The sequence below is a fragment of the Numida meleagris genome, chromosome 13 (genome assembly GCF_002078875.1).
Source record: "Numida meleagris isolate 19003 breed g44 Domestic line chromosome 13, NumMel1.0, whole genome shotgun sequence".
NCBI classification, from domain to species: Eukaryota; Metazoa; Chordata; class Aves; order Galliformes; family Numididae; genus Numida; species Numida meleagris.
The window spans coordinates 12105161-12127217 of NC_034421.1; the positions used below are offsets into that span (position 1 = coordinate 12105161).

General features: G+C 37.6%; 1 long non-coding RNA gene across 3 annotated transcripts in view; it reads right to left on the minus strand.

Annotated features, from left to right (window-relative positions):
- LOC110406066 overlaps positions 1702-22057 on the minus strand; it is a 113954-nt gene continuing 93598 nt past the window's right edge. For all 3 annotated transcript variants that reach the window (XR_002443238.1, XR_002443236.1, XR_002443235.1), the window contains one exon: positions 1702-1735. This is a non-coding gene — a long non-coding RNA (uncharacterized LOC110406066). The remainder of the gene's footprint in view (positions 1736-22057) is intronic.

Consider the following 22057-nt stretch of genomic DNA (forward strand, 5'->3'; position numbering starts at 1 on the left):
TATCCCTGCACTTTAGGGTAACCGACACAGTTTACCTAGTTTCATTGGTAATGCAAGTTACTGAAGGGTAATATTAAAAATATATTTGATTACAGCTGTTGAAGACACCTAGACATTTTGTTATAGTAAAACATTAGCTTTAAAGTCCATCACAAGTTCCCAACTGCGAGCTGGGAATACATTTAAATTAATCAGTTTCTGTGCACCAAATAAAAATCCTGGTCACTTATTAAAAGTGCAGTGACTTATTCAGCAACATTCAAAAAAGACAAATGCAATATAATAAACATCACTGGTCACAAAGCACTGCCATTTTTGCTTTAGCAATCAAATATCCAAAATAAATTCCAATAACTGTAATATTTTCACTTCTAAGTATGGTGTTAGAGACATTAACACCATATAAAGTACACACTAAACACATCACTACCGAGCAAGCAAATGCACCTGTAATTTGACTGGTGAATAGCTTTCAGTGACTATTCTCACAAGTTGCCTTACAGCTTGCTTTCAGTACAGTTGGTCTGTTATGGAATAATTGCTATGGAATTCTTTGGACTGTAGTAATGGATATCAGCCTAAGAAGTAAAAAAAAAAAAAAAAAAAAGCCATTCGAAAATGCTATAAGAGAAATATGTGAGGACTTCTTTGGCTAAAACCAAATTTTCAGCAGGAATCTTCAACATTTATCACAAATGTGCCCTCACATTCGGGAAGAAAGGTAGAACTTTAACTTGATCATGAAAACAATCACACAGTGATGCAGATACAGGCAAGAAAACATTTTAAATGAACACATGAACTGCAGAAAATGAATTGATTTGGAGGAAATTAGTAGTTAAATGGATTTGACATCTTACGGTACAGCTTCACTGAATGCTCTAGCTAGTGTTCAAGAATCAACAAACACTTTCAAAAACATTAGCAGCTACCATAAAAAATGGCAGATTTCAGTACAGATTTTAATTTAATTTAGCATGCAGAGAACCTACACATTCTGTCTAATACAATTCTTCTCCAACTAAAGTAGAAGTAGTTAATAGTTACATGAATACTAAGCTAACAAAATAAATGTGAATGCAACAAAAATCAACCTAAACTATAGCAATGGAAAGCACCCAACGCAGGCAACATGCAATACAATCAATGTCATTGCAGAATTTAGTAAAAATTCAGCTGATATAATTCTGTTATATAAATAAACATCTCTCTCATTTCCCAATGTGTTCAAACAGCTTATTTGATATGCCACTCGATAAGTACGGCAAGGTAGATTTGGACTTGGAAGGAATCCATGACAACCAGCAGAATCAATTTTAGAACAGATACAATGCCTTTTTGTGAAGCAAGGTAGAAATAAAAATGAAGAAGGGCAAAGGGAAAAGGTCAGATGTCCACCTTCTGTTGTTGGAAATTATAACACAAGCTCTTAAATAGGTGGTTTCAATACTGTGGACATCTTGAGGAAACACACATAACAGAAAAATTTTCCTATGAGGGCCATGTTAGCTTAATCATTTTCATAACAAGACAAAAATCCCCAGGAATGGCTCGTTAAATGCTAGAAATAGTGCAAGGGCCAAAATGAAGTCTCTTAACAAATTCTTCACCCAAAATCCATACGAAAATTAACCACACTATCAAAACCACAGGTAAGTATTTAGCATTCCACATTCTTTAAGTATAAGACAAGATTTCCTACCTCAGCTCTGTTGGCAGCCAGTACAGTCAAAACCTGAAAATTACAGGAAAAAATGCATTAGTACTTATTCAACAAAATAGTAATGAGATTATTCATTTTTTAGGTAACTGACATCAATTCTTTATTATGGATTGAGGGAACTAAACTGAAGAGAATGTTTTTTCACTTTTATACTGTAATGTAAATATTTACCTGTCGTGTTCATAAGAACACAAAATAATAATAATAGTAAAAAGTTAGAAAGTGTAGCAAAACAGAATTAGAAAAATATTTTATATTTTTGTTAGGTTTTTTTTTTTCTGAACAGAGGCAAGAGTAATAATAATATAACTGTAAGATGTTCAAACATAACAAGACAATTTCCAGGATATGTTTTACAAGCAAGTCGCCTTTTTTCCACAATTTAGAATAGTTTGGTTGGAAGGGGCCAACAGAAATCATGAGTCTACTAGCCCAACCACCTTAGGGCTACCCAAAAATTAAAGCATATTAATAATAACGTTGTCCAATTTTTTCTTGAGCACTGACTACTGTGGGGCATCAACAACCTCTCTAGTGTTTGTCCATCCTCACCATAAAGCAATTTTCCCCTGATCTCCACTCTGAAGTCCCCCTGGCACAGCTTTGTGCTGTTAACTCATTCTCCGGTGCTACAAGCACACGCTGAGTCTGTTTTGCCCATGGTGGCACTTGGTAAGTGATGTCCCTGTCTTTATCTCAGCCTTCAAACCTTATTTTCTTCCTCTCTCCTGTTCAGGAGATGGAGTGAGATCCAAGATCAGTGCACCACATATACCAGTTTCATTCAGGAACATACAACCTTCAACCTCTGCTGAAACTACCACACAATCACCATTTAATTCTGACTTACTGCAACCAAGGCTGTGCTTATCACAAACATATGCATCGCCAAGGAATTGCAGCAACAATTTGTCAATCAGGGAACTAAATTGGACTTAATTACAGTGTAACATCTAAAGCTAGAGAAATACAATTTACTATCACAAACTTGCACAAAATTCTGTTCCAGCAATAGACATAGTTGTCATTTATATTAGGGTAACTTGAACTCTTAAACGCTTAAAATGGGCATTAGATTTAATAAAAACTACAGGTCTAATACATTGTAGACAATATACTCAAAACCTAGTTTAACTTAAAATACTAGAATTTGAAGAGAGTTTCTTTACGCTCTCATGAATCCTACTCTAAACCATCTTTTAGAGGGGCCTATCTCTCTATCAGCTATGTAAGTAACGTGACTACAACTGAACAATGTGACTATTCCAGCCAAAGACTTTATTGCTTTCCAAAGTAATTAAATACTCTTCCATTTTGATAATTCACCTTTTATGTCCAAAGACTGTATTTCTCTTTTATACAGTCATATTTTCCCATTGCTTTATATCTCTGCAGTGGTCAGCTGGATCGCTGGATATATTATTATGTCCAGATCTTTCTTCACCAAGTTATTATCTCATAAATCCCTGCTCAGCAGTTGAATTCTTGTTAATTCCTAGAAGTATGACCTTTTACTTGGTATTACTAACATTAATTCACTTCTCTTTTTCCAATCTGCTAGACCATCCATCTCTTCCAGGATAACATACCAGACTTTTCTGTATTAGCAGTTCCTTGCAGCTTCTCTTTTTATCAAATTTCATTAGCACATTGTTATGCCAAGCATACTGTTGAAAAATTATCAGATGAAATGAAAAATAACTGAATACAGCAGTGCCAGTATAGTGACACTGGTAAGAAAAGCATTATTTGGAACAATGCAGCACCATACTGACACTTGTATAGCAGAGAAGGTTACTGTGCAGTCATCCCAGATACATCACTGAAATATTCACCAGGACAAGCTACAGAGCAGAGAAGCTGGGCACAGTGGTACGAACATGCCCTGAGATATTTCTGAAAATTCTGCAATGTGATTCTCAGACTAGAGGGATACTCTTCTTCGTATAAATGGAGGTGGAGATGGAGCATTTCTATTTAAAATAACGACATCCCTCAAGCTAAAGTTTAATAAACAGTGAAACACATGAATTTAGTATTATAGGTCAAATTACATACCTGAAATTACTGAACTGTCGGCATGTGAAAATCTGAAAGTTATCTAAAAGTTTTAAAAGATTTTTATTTTAGCTCATGCATCTTAACACAGATATTTACTGCTCTATTTGTACGACTGATTTCTTCTTTCCTCCAGCCCTGCTCCTCTCCCACAGTTCTCGCAACTTCTGATTTCTAGACCAGCAGCTGTACCTTCTGTCACACTTGAGAAGCAAGCAAATGAAGACACGAGAGTACAGAAGCGTGTATGGTTGGGAAAGAATAGCAGTCTGGAACTCACTTTTTGCTGAAGGCTTTTGCAAAAACTGTCTGTATGTCACAGTATGATTGCTCAATTAAATCCTCTGGGAAAGTACTGCCAGATATCCTGCTCCTTAAGCAGAACACACACTGAGATCCGTAGCCAAGGCACCCGAAACACAAAACTGCTTTATTCATTCCCACCAGTAAGTGCTTACCATCGTACCTGGCATACCAATGGCTACCTAACTTTTAGCATCAACAGGAGACACAGTGACAAAGTCCCCCGACAATTTATGATATTACAAGTACTTATATCTAAATTAACATCATGAAGTTTCTTCCTCTTGTCATCTCTCCCCCTCCTTCCCCCGTTTTTGGTTTCTAACATGTCAAGCTCGTTCTCACAGACAGGTGGGGAGGAGGACAAGCCATGGAGAGAAGAGAGAGAATTAGAGTGTAAGCAGTGCTGTCACAACTGCTTGATCTTGCTTTCCAAGGCACGTGGCTTCCTTCTACCTGCCATAGCTTATTGTTCTTAGCAATGATTTGTACTAAGTGTAACATTCTTTTACTTTCTTTTGCTATGTCCCTGACATTTTTATACTACTAAATAATGAACCAATTTCAGCAAGAGAAATCACCGCTTGGGTGAGGGACTTCTCCCTTTCCCACAATAAACCCTCTGTGACATAGAAAACATGGTCATATGCCACATTCTCAGGGAAGCTACAGTTTTGTGCGTGTACACACAGTAGAAGACACATGTTACAAATCACTAAAAACGCTAAAAAAATTTTTACTACTTATAAGAGTTCTACACACTTCATCACTTCCCATTCGGCATAACAAACCTGTGAGTACTGATGAAAATGTAGTGATAACGTTGCAAATAAAATTTTGAATCTGTTGGGCTTTTTGTGTGTTTGTTTCAGCATTTAGAAAGGTTTTCTCTTAGGGTGCCTGAAGAAGCATGCATACATAGCTCTGATTCCCCAGAACTGTGCAGCAGACAGACATAGTTGCAAGACAGCTACGATTTGCACAAGGGCAGAAGCGTGACGAGGCTCTACGAATGGCTTGGCATTTATATTAAAAAAAAAATGTGAAATAGTTATTTTAATTTATCTTACTGAGTTCAGGAAGTTTTCAAATTTACTATTTGATAATAGCTGTGCTGCAGCCTTTTCTGAATATGTGAATTCACGTGTGCGTTGGGACAGACAAGTAAGATTGATTGCCCACTGTTTTTTCCCTTTTTCATTCGCCTGGAGCAGCCCTTAGTCTGCTTCCCGAGGATTCAGCACATAACTTCTACTTGTGATTCACACTCCATGCTGCTGAACAGAATTTGAGTTGTTGGAGCTATTTTGTAACAGGTGTACGAAGAAACTGGACTTATGCTGAGTATCCCTCCCTGCTTCTGCACTTCATTATGTGAACAGTTATTCCACTAATAAACAACCAGCAGCCGAGCAAGCAAAAAAAAATAAAAGCCAACAGAAAAATCTGTCCCTTTAATAATACTGTAATGTACGGTCTGACAACCTAATGTTGATCAAATTTAAGAAAATAAGGAAAACCATGTTGTATTACTTCCTAAAGCGCCGTGTCTATGAAACATGAAACTGTAACAAGCCAAATTTAGTGAAGTAATCGTGATAAATAGAGCTACATATCTAAATTGTTCATTTAACACATTTAAATATCTCCTTCACCATAAGCATACGTAAATAGGCATGCAAGAGTTATTACCTCCCCGCTAAGCCAGTTAGGATTCATTAGGTTCTAATCACTGCCTTCGTGCCTTTTAAAAGTGATACTGGAAAGCACACTAACATTAAGTTTTACCTCTACATTCTTTGGACTACCAGGAAACCTAAACCTCCAGTTATAAATCTAATTCTTGTCAGGAAGGTGAGACTCGATCTAACAATTACTCATGTAAGGCTTTCTTTTGTTGTTTTTGTTCTTAATGTTGTGTTGATTAATGCTAAGATAAAAAACTCTGAACTAAATAATACTTGGTAATTACAGACTTTGACTTATTTATTTTAAACTGGCTGGGAAGACTTCAAGATGTGTTTATACAGCAGCTCTTCCCTTCACAGCAGTAAGCAGGCAGGCCAAACTGAAAAAAAAAATGGTATGGTCTCATCTAAGCATAGAAAATAGTTATACATTTAAAAGCTGAAGTTTAACTTCAAAATGTCATGTGCAAATTAAGCCAGCTAACAAAATTCATGTGTGCACCCACATACAGAGAAGTACATAGATCAACCAGAACTATTTAATCTTAACTAGCAGACAAAGCAAGGAATTCAGTCAAATACTTATTTAGTGAAACAAGTGATTTGAAACGACACTCATAACTATGAATGAGAAACATTCCCTTATTGACACCAAGAAGTGCCTGGTGCCCTGGCAGGCCTTTGTTGCCCCCTGTGCCCAGCTGCAGGAGCCCCACCTGCCCAGGGCTGGGCACCCATCTCCCCCCTGAGCTACCTGCTGGGGACAGCAGCTCCCCAGAGGGGACCCTACATAGCCAGACACAGTCTCTAAAGGCTCCTTTGTACATTCAATATTCACCTAAAGCTGTGGTTGCTGCTGAAGTGAACTGCTTGGCATTGAAGTCAGCCAACTCATGGCTATGTTGTGGTTGAGGCCAGAGTCCCACCTACACTTTATGCTATTGTAAAGTTATTGTTCAGCTGACAGCTAGAAGTAGCTGCCTCATTTTCCTCCTGCCTTGGGACATTTTTATTTTTATAAATGAATCCTTGTTCTTTCTTTACCTTTAAGTGGTTATTCTACTTGAATAAGCCATTATATGGATATACACGACACCAGCTGGGGAGCTTGTCTGACTCAAAACTAACAAAGTCCTCATCATAACAGACACTGTGTGGATAAAACACTCTGCAGGCAATTGCTCCTGAAAGCCCATCTGAAAAGCTCTCTGAATATACTGCAAGACCAGCTCTCCAGATCTTGCGTAACACCAAACTGAATATTCTGTCTGTATCAGTTGCACATGACTGCCCATTAAAAGAATCCAATATATTAAAGACATACATGAGCGGAATGGAAAACAGGTAGAATCAAGGATCATATTTCCTAGATATGTATCTTTAATTAAATTGTGCTCACTTTACTTACTGCTATGGACAACAGCATTAGATCACTCCAAGCATATGGAAGCTCAGTCAGTATACAGGCAATGAGTGAGTAACTGATGAAAAATGCATCTGCCCTTAGCTACATTATAGGAGTAGTTATGATGCTCAGTTAATATTGGCTAACATTTTAAGATATTTCAACTAATTTTGCTATATAAACAGAAGACAAAGTGTGGAGTAGTTATGTATAATTCACCACTAGACTTTTGTTCATTGTTAAGCAAGACCCAGGCTGGGGGATGTGAGCACTGCTTGCTTTCACCTTCTCATGGCTCCTGCCTGCCTGACACTCAGGATCAGACCTCAAGCTTGTATTCCTTACCTCACCTCAGCACAGCACATGGGTCTACAACTCCAACGTGCTGCCACCAATTCCACTCACATGTCTCTGCCCTGACTGGAGCTGAGACCCACACACTTGCTCCAAAAGCTTTGGTTATTTTGGCAGGGTAATCTGAGTAAACTCCGTGAGATGAGTAAATTGATGGAAAATAGGTCCTCAAACATTTCTTTCTGTCCATCACGAAGGATGCTGTATGTTTGCGTGTCTGTTACAAAGCAGACAGAAAACGATGTCTTTTTTTCAAAATTTAACTCCCTTTTACAGAAAAAAAAAAAAAGCTGCACTGGATAGGACTTCCAAGTTTTATCCCCTTAATATTGGGAATAAATCCCATCACTTATAACGAGGGAAAACAGCAGCTCATAATGACTTGATCATAAGAAGTACAAAGCTTTTGTTAACAATAAGAATGTTTGGAAATTGTTAGCTGTCCTTCCAGAAGTAAATCTAAGCCTGGTTTATCCACACTGCTAGCAAAATATCCACACATAGTCCTGCATTACCACCTGTGGCAATCTTTTCAATTTCCATAATTTAACCAAAACCAGGATTTCCTGCTTCTTAGATAGTAGAAGTTTATGAACAATCCAGAGCGATATGCAATAAGCCTTATCCGGAATCCAGGATAAGCAAAACATCTTTAAGTAAACCGCTAAGCCACTGAGAGCTTTTACATGGATTCTCATAAGAATTACCTTGGTGCTCCCTGCTTAGCTTCTTAACTTAGCAAGAAGAAAATTAATTAGAATGAAAACATAGACACAAAGACCTCACAACTTTTGTTTTTCGCAACAATAATTCTGTGCCGTTATACAGAACTCAGGTGAGAGAGTAGTATGGAAATGAAACAACTCTATTTCCATCTCTGCTTCATAACAGCTCAAGAAGAACAACTAGCACCATCTATTTCACCTCCAAGCAATAAGCTCAATTCTTTTTTAAATATCCACACTATGCCAGAATAACATAAAAACAAATGATGAAGCAAAAAAGATAGACTTAACTCCAATGTCCTGCAGTAGCTGTAATAATTGCATAGCCAGCTCATTATATAAAGTTAGTCCCTTGAGCCTACAACGTCCCAGTTAAGCGACAGTAATAGAAAGCAGCTGTATGAGGACATTAGGTCAGCAGAATCATTAGCCCCTACAATTGCACCACTATCACTCCTCTTTGACAGCAAGGTTTTCACACATCATCAGGCTCCTAAACAGGAGGTCAAACATTATGATGAACTTAACCCAGTAACCCATTAACAATGAACTGTGGCTCAGAACTCCAAGGAAGTCCACATCTCTGGAAACTTTCAGGAGCTTAATGAATTTCAACAGCCTCCCTGTGCCCTCACCTTTTCTGTCTCTGTGGTTGCTCTGGAAATCAGGTGCAGATGATTAGTAAAGGTAAAGTTCGTTAGGCAGAGGACTAAAGATGATTAGTAAAGTGCCAGTAACCAGTAATTTAGATGAGAATCACCTTTTGTTTCCTTGAAGTTTGTCTCACCAGCTCTCTGAAGTCACACAACAAACAAGAATAAATTCTTTTGAATACAGAAGTTGTATAAACATACCTTAGCAGGGTAAAATTCCTAACACCACAAGGCAAAACATGGGTTGTAAATAACAATGGTGACAGTTACACCAGCACAGGACGTGAATGCTTTCCTATACACAATCTGAAGGATTCTCCCAAGTTATCTCAGCAATAACCCTCACTGAGTCAGCTCCCTGCCATTACTGCCAGGGCCTGCCCTAAGGTCTCTCATCTCACTCTGTCCAGCAGCAAAGCTCATGGTAGAGGAAGACTGTATCAGGGTCCTCTGAAGTAGTCTGGAAATATGGACATGGGACAAGTTGGGTGCTCTCACAGAGGACCTGTGAGAACCATCCTTGGAAATTTTCGTAACTCATCCAGACAAGGCACCAAGCAACATCCACTAACTTTGCACCGCTCTGCTGTAACCAGCTCAGCTTTGCTGATTTCTATTGGTTGAAGAACTGGCCTAGTACCTACATAGATGTCCATATTCCAAGGGAACATATTGCCTCTTACATAATTTATATGTTGTGCTTAGAGTCTGTAACGCACAAAAATGAAGACAAAGTTCTTTGTCAATGTGTGTATGTATTCTGATTAAAAAGGAAGCCTGCAAAGTTAGCCAAGGTTTTCTAAAGTCTTTACACTCATTTGCACCTTTTACAGGTGTGAGTAAAAGTGTCCCCAGTGTGCCAAACACTTTTGCAATACCTAGGTAAAGCAAGGGCCCTTCCTTTGTTGTCTTGATGAATTTCAGTCACAAAAGCAACAACCCTTCTATCAATGTCAAATCCTAAATAAGTTTGACTAGATGCTGATGTTCTTCAAATTGTTTCTACTAGCAATAGTTCTGGATGGTTTGTTTTCAAGAAATTAATGGTGATACACCAAGGTCATTGTACCTCTGCCGCAGTGAACAGATGTTACCATATTAGTGCCACATTCCAGTGCTGTGCTAAACTAGAGCTACTTCTGGTTGTCATTGTACGAGATGAGGCAAAACCAGACAAACAGAAAAGCCCTCTCTAATATATTCAGTCTAAAACACAAACATTTGAAGAAAAGAGCTATTGCAATTTTAAATTCCATTACTCAGTTACATCCTCATCAAAACACACAACTCAGATTCTTTTCATCAAATCAAACCTAGCAGAACAATAAAAAAAAACCTTTGTTCCTCTATGCAGTATATTTTCAACATCATTAGTAAACTGCCTATTTATTCCTGACATTCACAGCTTTAGTATAGCTGTAGTTCACTTTGCTCTGTTACACTGAGGTAGAAATAGTCGTATATTTTTCATCTTTTTTTCTGAGAGAATTCAGAGCTAGACGTGGTTATTCTTAGCTTTGTTAAACTTGTATGAGATTACTGTGGTGAACCCCGTAGAGGAGTAAGATGCTAATGCTTCCAAAGGCTATATTCAGTGCAGAATGCAGGAGCTTTTTGATTGTGATGGAGGATTGAAACAGGCGGAAACTGAAATAAACACTTTCTTAATAATCTCATAATGACCACACTTTTGATGGTGCCTTAAAAATAGGGCTGAGTATGTCTCGGTATAATGAAAGCAGTGAAGTAATGCACAAGGATGAAGCAACACATGGGCGCTTTATTTCAGAAGGATGTTTAAGATTTTCAGTCACTGTTGGTTAAGAGTTAATTATTTCTTTCAAGCAGTATTTTCTTTCAAGTAGCTTTACTATTTTTGAGGGACACTGCTAGAACATAAATTATTTAAAATGCACTAGTACCTTAAGAGCTACAGAGAATATATGTTCGATGTATCAGAAGATTCAACATTTTGAGTCATATTTTTAAATATCTAACATCAGACAAAAGGCAGTCTCTTTCACTGGGAAACTGATAGCATCAGGCTGAAATTCCTAGCTTTCTAAATCAATCTTGCAGTTATTAAAGGAGACGTGAAATGACCTGAATCAGCCAACAGACTGCTTATACTAATCATTGTCATTTGTACTACTTCAAATACTTGCTTCTTTGTGGCTCAGTGCTTAACACTTAAGCTCCATCTTACAAACTCTTTGCTATGTAAATAATTTTTACTTGAGAAAATACTAATTGTAACCTCCTGAAGCCAGAAACTCAACTGCATGGAAGAATCGTTGCCTGTCATTTTGTGATGTGAAACATGATGCAGTTCACATCAGGATGACGGCATTTCAATATAAGCTTAAGAAGTAATCCATTTTGCTTGTAGGTAAGACAAACGGGAAGGCTTGGTTCTTAAAAAACCATCAGACATGCCCTCTTTAAAACATATTCACCTACTTAAAGAAAGCATATCTAAGAGAACATGTATAAGAACTCTTTTTGCTCCCTTCCTACTTTACTTCTCTGCTAGAACCAGAGTCAGTTCATACATTTTATGTTAGCTTGGAGCCACAGTCTGGAGGTAGAAATGATTAGGAAAAACAGTTAAGATACAGAAAGTAGAAAATGACTAGTTTTTCAGATTTCAATGAGTTTAGAAAATCATATTTTCAAATTGTGAATTTTGTGTTCAGTAACATTGCTATTTTAAGTTTTACCATTTCTCATGCTTCTTGACAAGAAAATGGGAGCAAAATGATAAATTTGATTATTTGAACAATAGAAGGGTTAAATAAAAGGAAACCTGTTTTAGGTGTCCACATTTAAAAGTCCGTTTGTTTCAAGTTTTCTTTTATTTTTTTCTCTCTTACAGCAATAAAGGGCATGAATGTACCTCTGCTAAAGGCAACAGGAGAACCGAAAAATCCAGCATTTAAGCATGAGGGAATTTTAAATAGTTCCTCCTCCACGAAGGACACTTTGAACACATGGAGTATTTAGTATAATCATATAGATTTCTGTACAAGCTCTCTGCCCCACAATCCAGAATTTATGCATTAATGATTAAAAAAATAAGAAGTCCATGTGAAAGCTTTTAAATTACAACATTCCTCTTAAAACCCCCTTGAACATCTGATCTTTTACATGTATCTATCTAATACTGAAGTCAGGCCTTGTTGAAAAGTTCCCAGAGATCAGAAAAGCAGCGTGCAGCTGCATCCAGTTCTGTTTTATCCGGAGAACACCAAGGGTCATGGAATAGCATCTACAGACAATCATGTGTCATTTTGACCAAAACACACTTGTTAAAACAAACAAACAAACAACACGGTTCCTGAAGGAATACTAATACCAAAGACGACCTTCTTGCATTTCAGCTTCTGTATTTTTTTCCCAAAGCACATTCTTATATAAACAAAATTCTAGCAGGCAAACAAACACTTTTCATTTGATTGTTTAAGCCACATCTGTTTGACCTGTGTGCTGATCTCAATCCAGACATGATTTTTTCTGAAGAGATGGAAGTTCTCCTGCTTGTAGGTGAGCCTTGAATTAGATCCTTCTGTCTTTTTAGACCAAAGGAACAATACAGGGCTCCATCAGTTCAAAATGATAACCCAGGAAAAACAACAAAAAAACAAACAAGATTCTACAGTCACATCAATATAAAACAAATGCAAATTCTCCTTCACTAAAAGGGTACGCATATTATAATGGTAGGTTACCCCTTTATCTTTTTTCGTTGCATCTCAGAAGCAACAAAGAATGCACAAACTTACAGCCAACCTGAATCCAGGACCACACAGATGTACAAAAATATTAATTAATTTTTCAGCAAGTTAAAAAAACCAAAAGCATACTTCTGCCTGAAAGTGAATTAAGTTTTCTCTATTTCCTTGTGAATTTATATTCTGAGCTCATCTGTGCCACATTTTCTTTATGGATAATGAGCAAGGCAACTTCACTTAGCTGTCACTGTAGAAGTGAAATGTTTACAGTCTGCATTTTGGAGATTCTGGCAGCTTACATTCTAAGAATATATCTTTTACTCCTGACAATAAGCATTGCTTTAAATTTCTCTTAAGCATGAACAGAAAATGTTATTTGAAAAATCCTTGAACTTTGTTTACCCCTAGTAACGCTGTTACAAGAAATGCTAGTTTAGATACATCATGCTGATGATATGTTTCATGAGATGTGACGAAGAACATTAGCTACCTTAATGTCTTGCAGAACTTCTCAGGAAATTGCAAATATCTCATAATTAATTAGCAGGGAGATAAATATCTTTGTCTATGAAGCTTATGAACAAAATATCCATATATAACTTTGAATGTATTTTTCCAACACATTTATTCAGTAGTATTTTGAGGACCAACTATCGAGATAAAAAAGAAGGCTCAGTCTTCAGCTGGTTTTGAGCAGGCGACCTACTAAATTCACTAAACATATTTCTCTTTATTTGCCTCTCTCAAGTCATCCTTTAACAAAGTACATATGAATATGCCTATTGTAAAGGCTATTTTCAGTTTTCATTTCAATGCATGCATCCAGTCACAGTCTTAAAATGACATGCTTAAGCCTATGGGTCCTGAAAAAAAAACATCTTTTATCCTTCATTCTTGGAAAACCTCATATAGTTTGAATTTATCTTTGAAATGTGACCAAAAGAATTTCATACTAGATTATCTTTCATTGAAGTCATAATGTAAGATTCATTGTTGATACAGTTCAAAGGTTATTGCTGTCTGGTTTTGAATTTGTGCTAAAAAAGGCATAAAAGTGACAGATTCCTCTTAGCAGAAAGGATAAAAGTGCCAGCATACAGAATTCAGCAAACCTTTTCTTCGCATGCTTGGTCCTTCAATTAATCTCAGAATATTGGAACTTACTGGGATTGTTCTCTATAATCAATCAAATTTTCGTATGTAATTATCAACACAGTCTTTAATATATTAGATCATTTGGGCCCATATCATAGGAAAGACATTTTCTGAATGTTGTCACTTCAGTTATCTCCAGTACTTTTTGGAGATCTGATTTGGAAAAACCTGTCTTGATTCTCCAAGATCATTGGATTTCTTTTGCTCTTGTAACAATATCATTGGATGAACACAAATATTAGGAATGCAAATAATTCAAAAGCTTTTAATGTTTTGTGTTTTTTTTTCTTAATATGATTCACAGATGAAATTATTACAGACTTAACTTCTATTTTCTTATTTGCAGATCTACATGTCCCTCTACATAAAATTGGTTAGAATTTTTCATCCCTATAATTACAATTTCTAAATGAATTCTTAAATGATATTTAAATATAAATTTCCAGCATATAATTACTCTAAAATGACCATTGAAATAAAATTATTTTTGTACAATGCAGCAACTTTTGCCAACTTTAACAAACGTTGCAGTCATAGGGTTTGATTATGTGAATGAATCCATCAATGACATAACAACTTGTCTCAAAAAAAAAAATGCTTAAATCCAACCCCTAACTTTGTTTCATCAAGCATCATGTAAAGCAAAACTACTGAATGTTTCATATCCAACCTTGCCCTAAAAGGACTTGATTACCACCACTCTGTGTGTGTTATTTCTTTTCCTCTCTTAAATCTAGCTTAATTCAGAGAACTAGAGAACAATCACCTAGAAGATGGTCCTAGTGTGACTGAAGAGCAAGAGGAAAGTGAGGTAGGTGCATGGGTGAGTTGGAGATAGAAATGAATTAAAACTAAATGTCCCATCATTAGAATTAGTCTTGAAACCACAGTCACATCCTAGCACCATTAGCTAATTCTATACCGGTATAAATAGGTTTATATGTTGAGGGAAATTAGCTGTAGTGATTCAACAAAGTATCTAAACTAAGATGTAAAGTTACTCACTTCCGTGAATAACTTCTGGAATGGAAAAAGTAAGCAATTAGCTTTTTTCCACCACTAGGTCTTGTATTAGCTTTCTTCCTAGTGCTGTTCAGTTGCTGTCTTTTCATCTGTATAGTTTGCACCATCTTCAACAAACGCACTTGCACATCAATCAGTTGTCATGAAGTTATTATAATTACTTGGCAGAGGATGCTGTGCTATCTGTGACATGCTTTCTTTTTCTCTCCATGAACCTGTCCTGACTTCTCAAAGAGATTCTGCCCAGAACTCAATATGGAGGTTCAAGTGCAGCAGCAGGAAAGCTGAATGCAGAAAGTGGGATTCTGCAAACCCACTTTATTTTGATCTTTTAGAAAACGGAAACCATTTTATTTGCATCCCTTATGCATATTGTACAGTTTACTACTTTTTGCAAGTCCTCTGAAGCATGTTTGCTGTCCTTTGCTCTGAGAGCCAGTCTCCTTACACCGTTTCCTGTCCTTGTGCTTTCCAGAGTCAGCAGACCAGGGTATTCAAGTTATTCAGTGCATACCATCTAAAACTAGTTCAGCAGAGCCTTTATCTTAAATGGTAGTTGTTTCTATTGGTCAGAGACAGCTGAGGTTGGTAGCAGCTTCAGCAGAACAACTTCAGCACACTTCCATGTTTGTCAGATTTGTCATTTATTAAATTTATTTTGTTTTCACAATCATTTTCCATGAACTGGCTAGAAAATAAGGTTATAAGCATGAGTCTTCAAGGAAATGATATGCTTTAAGAGCTTCAGGCTGTCAGGCTCTTTCCTGGACAGGATGACTTTGTTAGTATTGTTTCGATTTTTTAATTATTTATGTTTAACTTAATGGTAACTCTAGAGAGAAGTTTTCACGTGTCAGTATGAGCGCCGCTGTCCTCATCATAGTTCTGTTTCATTAAAGACTAATGGTACGTAATTGCCTAGGATACTCAGTATAGCGCACGTTAAGTCCTAATTCAAAAACCAAAAGACACTGGAATTGTCAGTTCTCAACAAAATAACAAAAAGAAGGGATGGTAATAATAAAGGAAAAAACAACAGTAGTGATGAACACACCAAGGGTTGTTCTGAAGCCATGAGACGAGAAGACAGAGCAATAAACAAACGCTACTTCTGCACTTGTGTTTCCAAAGTTCCACAGATGAGGGAGACAAAAGCCTGGATGATGTAACTCAAGCAAGGCACGTCACGCTTGTGAGCCAAATGACACTTGGGTCTATGTATTTCCCTCATTTTCTCATTGATGTAGTTTGTTAACATTGAGATAACACTAAACAGCTAAAAAGGGAACTCCAGTAATGGGGGTGATGCTAACTCCACTCCCTTGCTGGGGCTTACATGCTGATCTTCAGCCCCATGGGAAGGCCTGCAACCAGTGCATAAGCAGTTTCCCAGTGTCCAAAGGGAAGGGGTCCATCATACGGAGAGACTGCGGCACAAAATCCCTACAGCAGGCCATAAATTGCAGAGAAAGGAAATGGGGCCTTCAAAGCACTCCTACATAGGAAATATTTCTTTTGACTTCCATTTGCTTTCTCTCCCACTCATGAGAGAAGTCTAGTAGAGTAGTTTCTATATTTAAAATCCACAGAAGAGAAAAAGAAACAGAAGGATTCGTACAACTCCTAATATGCTTATCACTCTGTTTTGTTTTCATTTTGTTTAGCAGCAAGACAAGATGCTCCTCCACCCAGTTTGCCCTCAGAAACACACTGTACAAACTTTCAGAAATCATCCACAGAATTTTTTGCAATCCAGTTTATTTTTCTTTTAGCCAGTAATTAAAGCTTAAGGGACTCTGAGAACAGAGTACTAAAACTTAGCTAAACTTTTCTTATTAAAAAAGGAAAATCTCCAATAATTAGCTCTTCCCCTAAATGCTTTTTGGCTCTCATTAAAAGCAAAGTGCTATGCTAATATACCTTGTCTTGCAAATGTCTCACAATTCCTGCTAACAGAATTAAACCCAATTCTCAGCAAATAAACTCTCAATGCAGTTAATGGAAAACAAGGATCAGAGCTACTTTGTGTGAGAATGGGTCATTACCACAAGTTCCTAATTACAAGTGTCTTAATGCATAATGTAAAACACAATCTTATGTAGGCTCTTAAAAATTAAAGGTGTAGCAAGATCACAGATCCAATGTGTCCTTGAATTTTTTTTTAGTATGTACATTTTGGATGCTTAGGAAAAAAAAGCATCGAAGAACTAATCTGCAAAATACAAAGATTCATTCACTTACCCTTCAAAAATATACTAATAACTTATGCAGTTTGCAAGAAACCAGAAAAGGGCTCGATTTTGTCTTCGGACATATTCTGACACCAATTTTATTTTGCCTCCTTCTCAACCCTCTAGAAAGGGAATGTTTCACATCTACTGATTAAAGAAGGATTAATACTTTCTTCTAGAGTAAGTTGACAATACAACCAAGGTTAAAGCAAAGGACATTCATCCTGATATGATGCCATCAAACATGACCACAGGTGACTGATGACATATTGCTATTACTATAGCAAGCATTTATTAATACTATACCATGAATTATTTTCTGGACCAATTCTCTTATTGTCACATGTTGGTATCTTGTGCTGAATTTAATTCACTGAAAAAATACAGAGAGTACAGCACTGAAAACAGAATGCAGAATCATAGAATAGCTTGGAATGGATCTTACTGCCCACTCAGTTCCAAGCCCATGCCATGGGCAGAGATACCTGCAACCAGACCAGGTTGCTCAAAGTCCCATCCAGGCTGGCCTCGAGCACTTCCAGGGATGGAGCATCTGTAATAAATCACAGTAACCAAATCACAAAATACAGGATCTGAATCTGACTTGCTAGGCCATGTTTTGCTGTTTTGAATGATTGCACTTTTTCCTCTGATATTTCATAAATTATCCGAAAGAGTATTGCAGTTAATGCAGTTCACAATGCAGAGCAATTCTGCAAGACAAAGTAGACTGCACCTTAACCAAAGCTGATCAGTTAAAATGCTGTTATGACTGAAATCAAACTTTTTATATAGAGCTTTGATTTTTTTTTCTAAAAATATTTTGCGTATATTTATTTTCATGAGAATTTTTAACCAAAACTTCACAATTTTCAAAAAGATGAATATTTTATGCTCTGGCTAACTCTGGATATAAGGAATTTACGTATATTTGCATCTGGCACAATTTTAAAGCTTCAAGATTTTACATTAGCAAAATTGCTAAATGTTGTTGCTAGATTCATACTGTCTCTTCTCATTGTCCTTATTATTATTAATGCAACAAGTGGCTTCTCCTATCCCCCTGGTAACACAGATCCTGTAAAAGCACAGCTCTTTTTACGTCTTCAGCTTTGTAGCTGTCCTCTCCCTGAAGGGCACGTAGGCACAGACTGGGAATTAGGGCTATATGAAAGAAAATTATTTCCTATTTACATGTCTATGGCATTGTGCCGAAATCGGAGCCTGGAGAATCCCAAGTCTCACACTGATCTCCTGGGCTTCACAGACAAAAATGATTACTGTGAACTTAAGAACAGCAGCAGACTAGCAGTGCCTGGTCACATAACCTCTTGCTCAGCTTTACAATCAAAAGGTTGGAGTCAATGTAACTAGTCATGGAGGGGAATCCTACCAGGCAGCATAGAATTCAGTTAGGTTGAGAAGTTTTTACTTGAAGTTAATGCTTGAAGAACAACAGGAATTGAGGCAGAAACTCCAATCTCTTGTAGAGATAAAGAAGGATTGAAATGACTCTCCAGAGAAAAGGTTCTCAGGAGTAGAGATTAAAAGAACAAATACAAGGAGGAACCAAGCTTAGTGGAGAAGAATGATTTCATGTTTCTTATTTTCCAATCATTTTTTTCAATAAAACAAAGCATAAAAAAAAGAAGTAGCAAACTCGTAAAAACTAGTGTATGTGACCACTCATGGGGACTTTTTTTTTAATCTGAACAAGTTGTTATGATGAAAATGGAAAGTGATGAGACATAGGAAAAGAATCTTGTTAGAATTTAACTTAATTTCTCTTCCTCTCTCCTGATTCATCTGAGTGCTGCAGCTTCTGTCACTTTATATAAACATCTTCAAGCTCTCCTGGACAATGGTCATTCTCCCTAAAACTGAAGAGCTCTGAACTCCACCAGAAGCATGTGGGATGGAAGAACTGAAATATTCTTGCAAGTGCTTGGGACGGCATGTTGTTGAATGTCAGTACATTTTCAGTTGCCGCGTTCCCTCGTAACAATGTATAATTAAGAGTTGGAAAATAGCTGCAACTATAACTCAGTTATGATAAATAGTCTTCCATATAATCGCTCAACTAATATTGCACAGATCGTTTTAGTAGAAACAAAATTCAAAGCAGTGTAAGAGAAATAAATCGATCTGTTTTTAGTAACTGAGGTTAACTACTGTGTGCAGTATGAACAATAAGTCGATCAGTCATCGACTGTGAAGTATGGCAACAGCTAACGTTGGGAAGTTTTGGATTTCAAGGAGTTAGGCACATGACTTGCCAAATAAACTTTAAAGAACTTTCTTGCACCTGAAATTTGTAACATCTGCATCTGTCACAGCCAGAAACATATACATCTTTTCACTAACTTCTATTTATTTCCCAAACTCACAGGGAATAGCAGTCTAGGTCAGAGCTGAAATATTCTCTTTTAGGATTGAAGTTACCAGTGAGATAAAGCCCACGGAACCAGCAGAACACACTCTTTCCAATAAGACTTGGTGTATACATCGTAGGTCAGATGACCTTGTGTCAATCTCAGCTCACACAATTTTCCTTTACCAAAATGTAAAACAACTACGCTAATATAGAACCAAATAAATCATTTGAAGAAGATTGGAAAATGCTGACTTGTTGTCTGAAGTGAATTCTTTTCTGCATTCAGCATCACCTAAATGGAACTGGAAGCCACCACATCAAATACTCACTCCCCCCATACACACACAGTATATAAGATGCATTACTTTCTTTCACAGAAAGACAGATTACTGAATGGTTGAAGTTAGAGGCACCCCAGGCCCCTCTGCCCCAGCAGAGCCACCCAGAGCAGGGCACAGCCCCACGGGCAGGTGGCTTAGGGGGAGCTCCAAGGAGCAGACCCCGCAGCCTCTGGGCAGCCTGTGCCAGGGCTCCGGCACCGCACAGCACAGCAGTGCTCCAGGTTATGCCCAGTACCAGGACCAGTGGAGCTGCTGAGAGAAGCCTGGTTCCCTTCTCATTGCACCCTCCCTTCAGGCATTTACGGACATTGATGAGATCCCCCTGAGCCTTTTCTTTTCCAGGCCACTGATTCATATTTGAGCGCACAGCTGTGAGATAAATAGAAAATAAAGCAGCATCCAGCATTTTAATTTTAAACTCCTGAGCTGTGAACAATAAGTTCCTGAGTCACAAGACAGGAGAAAAACATAATGGAAGAAAAAAAAGAGAGGAAAATAAAAACAGTTTTCTGTGAAAGCAGGACAAGTAGCACAAATGTCTGCAATTAGGCACTGAGTTGCAGATTCTTTGCCACTGCATCACTCCCACGTCCCTAAGGTCACCCCACTGGAGAGAGTGAGAATGGCCATGGTGCAATCACAACTCACCGCCCATGAATTCTGGACAAGCATCTATCTAGCTGGTTCTGGTACAGCTGTACGCTCTGAGACCCGTGTGGTAGCACCACAGATTCTTGGCTACTTGTATTCCTGCCCATCTGTCCAGATGGCACGGGGCCATGGCTTTGGCCATAGCAGGGGAGCCGTGGAGCTGAACTACCCAGAGGCTTGCAATGAAAGCACAGTGTGCACAGCACTCCTACGCCATCCATCACACAAAAGCATTTCTTTTGGTGACAGAACAGCCAGAAGCTTTTGCACACTTAAGGATACATCTCTATTTAAAATTATCTGACAAGTAGAGTGTACAAGAACTGTAGCAAATAAATGCTTGTAGACACTCGCCAATTTCCACAAGAAGCTGAGCAACATTTAAGGGCTTTTACACAATTGCACAGCTTTATTCGAATCATTCAGAATGGCAAAATTCATTTTAAAAGTCATTCCCAAAGCGGATGATAGCAGAAGTTGTAAATGGGCTTAAAAGTCCAATGAAACTCAAATTTATTTGGCACTTACTCATAGAGGTGCCTCCTTGCCCACAGCAGGGCAGTGGAACCAGATGGTCTTTAAGGTCCCTTCCAACCGAAGCCATTCTGTGATTCTATGATTTCAGCAATGATGGATCACACACTTCCAGAATTTTTACGGTGGTTTTGTTAAAATTGTCAGTCAGGAAAACTTGAGCTATGGGATAAAGCTTAACCGCTATAAACGAGATCAAGGTTTTCTCCGAGTAAGAAACCGATGTCAGATAAGTGATGGATCTGGACTGGCTCGTCTAACTGTCTGATCCACTTAAAGCCCCTCTGAGGGGGTTTCAGGCATAAAGGGGCACTGTGTCACTGAGAATGATTTCAGAATCCAACACACAGTGATTTAGTAGGACAGCAGCTACTACTCTCCTGGAAAATTATTTTTATGCTTTCTTAAATTAAAACTTCCACTACCTTAAAAAGGAGGAAAAAAACCTTCTCAATTTCTCTTAATTTTCAGAACATTTAGAATAAACAGTATAACATATTAACTGGTGCTGAAATGACTTCTCATTTGCTTCGGTGGCTTTTTTTTTTTTCTATCATGAAACACTTATTTTAAGCATTTCCACTCCATTCAATATAATTCACAAAACTAACAGTGGCCCTTGAATAAGAATTCGACAGTTCAGTGAGATTTGGTACCACGCTGCTGAGCACACCACAAGGTCATGGTTTGACTACAGCCTCTCCTTTACCAAACGAAACCTGGATGGTTGCATAAAGCACATTGGTGGATTGCAACATCATTCCTGCAAAGCAACTTCCTGCATAATTCTTGCAAAAAAGAAAACCAAACCTGTTTTCCTCAAAAAGACACCTTTTCATAGCCAACCAAATAGTTACTTATTAAATAGAAGTGTTAGTGATTATTTAATATTATAGAATTATTTGATCCTCCCTGTGCTTTGAGCTCTGGCACTGCTGCTCCCTGGTTGCTGCAGTGACTGTTTTACCTCTGAGGATGAACAGCATGAGTCACATGTACAGGAACAATAAGCTATGACAGACTGAGTCTGGAGTTCTCAATTCATTTGCCTCGCTACTACCTGTTCCTTCCATCTATTAGAAATAAAATGTATTTATCTGTTTTCTAG